Raw genomic sequence first — 4,293 nt, 5'->3', positions numbered from 1 at the left:
TGTTGTATTGTTTCCTTCTTTCATTTTTCTCTTAAAAACAAATGTCTGAACCTTTAGTCTGTAAATTCAGTGGATTCCTTATCAGCCCATCTACTTTTACTTTACACCATGCTACTTTAAAAAAAAAATGAATTATCCCCATTGGGGTAGGTCCCCCCAACCCCCCACCCTACTTTGTCAACTTACCTGCCACATTTAAATCTAATGGAAGGCCCTGCTGTAAAGCCTGTTAGTAAAACTACCCAACAAGAGGATTTCATACATTTGCAACTCCTAGGTGGATGGTAATGTTTTCATTTTTGTAATGTAGATTTGGACATTCTTGCCACCAGTATGGAATATGTGTTTCAGAAACACAAGCAGCTTTCATCAGATTTGCATAAAGGTTTTATATGTTGTGAGTATGTTGTAGGAAGTGTTTTTAAATAACATCATATGAGATGATGCCAGTGGAAATGGCAGAAAAGTGTCTGTATTGTTCACCAACTACACCTTGTTCTTACAAAATGTGGCTGTTACACATTCCCATGATGATGTCACTGACAGCCATCAGTGAGGAATGCCCCAACAAGCATAATACAAATTGCTTCCATTGTAATTGTTACAATTCCATTCTGACCACTCCAGTGTCCTAGTGGTTAGAGTGTCCGCCTCAGAAGCAGGAGGTCATGGGTTCAAACCCCAGCCAAGTCATACCAAAGACTTACAAAAATGGTATTAACAGCTACCTCGCTAGACGCTCAGCATTAAGAGGTTAGTGTTAGGACTGATCGGCCTGGTGTCAGGATAATGTGACTGGGTGCAACATCATACTACATGTTTGCAGCATGATGCCCCAGTGCTATACATCACTATAAACTGCCACACTGCAGACATCGTAGCAATATGACTGAAAAATTATTCAAGCTACGTTAAAAATCCAATCACACACACACAATTCCATTCTACGATCCAGAACCAACACTAATTCCGTACTACAGTTCTTGCATTTCAATCCAATTTTGCTTTTGAAATGTAGTGCCACTCAATTCATAATGAACCCATTCATTTCAAACACTCGCAAATACATATTATTCCTGTCTACAACTGAAAAATATCTATATAAAAAAACGTGTAACTGTGTTTTATGCAAGGGCATGGAGATGCACAAAAACTTGCACCTGAAGCTTGAATAAATCCCCGACTGTGGATAAGACTTTACCCATCGATTACCCCAGCTTGGGGATAAATTCCGACCGTGGCGATTTATTATATATCCAATGACTGCTCCAGCTTGAGGGCAAAATCCAAGCACATCCCTAAAAAGATAACAAGTATAGCGGCTCTTTACCTTCTGTAAATGCCACTTGAGCTTCCTGATGCTGTTGTATCTGCCATTTGACAGAATCACGAATGTGGATATATTTCTTAATTGCCTCTAGTTGTTGAGTTAGTTTAGCTGTATGAAATTCCTTTGTGCAGACTCGCTCATTATTAATATTACAACAGTGATTTAATTACACATTACCTGTCAGCACACCGATGATAAGTCAGTTATTTTATAACACACCAACAAGCTTGCCCCTTGCACCCCCCCCCCCTTTTTTTTTATTTGGGCACCTGTGGACATGAATCTGCAAGGCTCAAATTGTCATTTTTAATATAAGATCTCAACATTTTTAAGGCCTTAATTTTAAAGACATCCTTAAAACCCCCAAAAGGTTATCAACTGGATCACCAGCCTTCGTTTAGAGTAACAGCAAGTATATATATATATATTTAGGTCTAAGGAAACACAATAAAAATGTTTGATTTAACAATGACATATTTGCCTCAGGTCTGTGATCCTGAAGTGAATATTAACTGTCCATTTATTTTCTTGGCTTTTCTTTACTAGGAAATTGATTATAGAGATTTCTGCGATGGTGAAGGCAATGTAAAAATTGGTTACTATAACATACTTTTTACGCCATGTTTGAAAAAATAAATCCAATGGAAAGGTTATAGTCTGAACATCTTCATTAAATTAAGTTAATATAGGGGAAAAAACTTTAAGAGTTCATAAATATTTTTCAGTGCTGAATAAAGATATAACATAACACTTTCTGCTGTGATTTTAATAGTTTCTGAGAGCATGAAAAATTTCTAGAACTATAATGTATAAATGTTTTCAAAAGATTATATTAATATGAGGGAAAAATCTGTTATGAAATAAACCAACAAGATCTTGTATGAATTCATGTTATCTTTAAATATGATATTTGTGTGAAAATATCTGGAAGAAAAAACAAGATGGTGCCACTCACACATACAATGTGGTTGCCACAGTAGCCATATTAAGAAACTTTTTATCGCTACTTCTGAATAGATAATTGTGTCAGCGTGTCAACATGTGTACAAAATACTTATGTTGATGTCTAGCAGGTCCTGAATGAGAATTATGGTGCTGTACAGACATCCTATAAGGCCACCAATGTGGCCATCCTGAAAATCCTGTTATAACTACTTCTCCTGAATGAATCGTCATATCAGTGAAAGACTTCTTATGTCTAGTTGGACGTAAATGAAAATAGTGCCAATCTAACCTCCAATATGGCTGTTTTAATGGGCATCTGGAAAACCCCTTCCTTGCTACTTCTCCTAGATGGCTGGTCATTTTGACATTGTGCTTTCACTAGATGACCTATTTGATGTCTGGTTGGCCGTAAATGGAACTATGCATATGGTTTTGATGTCTAGTTGGTCCTAAATGTGGTTTTTGCTGCTCATAAACTTCTAATGGTATTATAGTTGGTTCCTTAATGAAACTGCTGTACAAAATTAAAAGGCCTTCTGACTTTCTATCAAGTTGGATACAATTATCTTTACTAGCTAGGATTTCTTGATCCTCTTTTTTATACATCAACCCTTCGCATATGTAGTTAGCTAAAACAGTATTTTGAACAATTAATTGCCCTCTTGCAAATAAAATCCCAACTGCATGCTTTTACCAGTGTGAGAGCTCCTTATATAAGTAGCTAAGTATTCAGTAACTGAATTTCCACATCCACATGCATCAACTCAGAATTAAAAGTTGCAAAACATATACAAATTTGAAAATCTTGAGACGTGTCACTTTGCATGGTGGGTGTTATGATTTAAATGCAACAAGGAAATTGAATTAGGGTTAATTTCTTTAAGCTGTATTCAATCATGGGGCCCTGGATTATAGAATGGTCTAGGCATACACATCACTAATCAACTCTCTCTAGTCCAACCAATGTGTGTATATGGGAAAGTTTGCCAGTAGCGTTATGTGTGTTGATTTCTTCCAATAAATATGTTGGCTGCCATGTAAAGTCTATGATGTCCTGAAAAATGGTGTTAAGCTCCATACAAGCAAGCTAAACAATCAATGATATAATGGAACAGTAGACACCATTTTAGCTAAATATGCCAAGAATTGATTTAGAGACTTGGTTAGTGATGATGACTTAAAATTGGCAAGGGATTAAAAAGATAAAAGAAATGACCTTTCATGGCACTGTAATATAACAAATGAGGAAAAACAAAAGTTTATTGCATTTGAACCTTTTGTTTTTTCACAGTTTCAATTTAAGTCATAAGGCCCCTTATTTTGCCTTACCAAACATATAGCAAGTTATTACCTCAAACCCTAGCACTAATAATGCCTCACAAGTAAGCAGTCTTTTATGAAGTCTCAGGTCTGAGTATATGTCTAGCAATACTTATGTCCAGTTTCTTTATAAAATTCTTTCTCACATGGTACAGTTTTCAGAGAGACACGATAAATTCAGCAAGTGTGGTAATGAAGGGACAGGCATTCTTTATTTATGCACACATCCTAAAGGGACATTGCTATGTTTGAATCAACACTGAACTGAAGAATGGAGCATCAGTTGCATCAATTAAAATATTGTGGCCCACACAAAATACTGCAAGGACTATAATCAATTTATGAGTGCAATGGGCATGAATTACTGTAGCAGACTGGAGGAAGTAATCCGAATTTATTAATATCTTGAAGCTAAATATAGTAAAGTTTTCATCTATAATCTGTGGAATCGTTTTTGCACACAGTTTGCAGGATTTGTCTTTGGGTCATCGTTTTTCTTTTTCTTCATCTTTCTAGCTTATGGTATCTTGATAAGTCTTATGGTGCCGTGCAACTGCACTTGATGATTACCACAACCAGTGACATTGTATCAAATCTTCTGGGATCAGATGATTCAATGCAAATTCCACATAACCTATCACCATCCTCATGTTTGCCATCTGACTTACTAAGTTATTTTGCCTAAATAATAATAAAAA

The sequence above is a fragment of the Sinohyriopsis cumingii genome, chromosome 10 (assembly GCF_028554795.1).
Source record: "Sinohyriopsis cumingii isolate HCF-2022 chromosome 10, ASM2855479v2, whole genome shotgun sequence".
NCBI lineage: Eukaryota > Metazoa > Mollusca > Bivalvia > Unionida > Unionidae > Sinohyriopsis > Sinohyriopsis cumingii.
The sequence above is the reverse complement of the archived record's forward strand: the minus strand, read 5'-3'. Positions refer to the sequence as shown.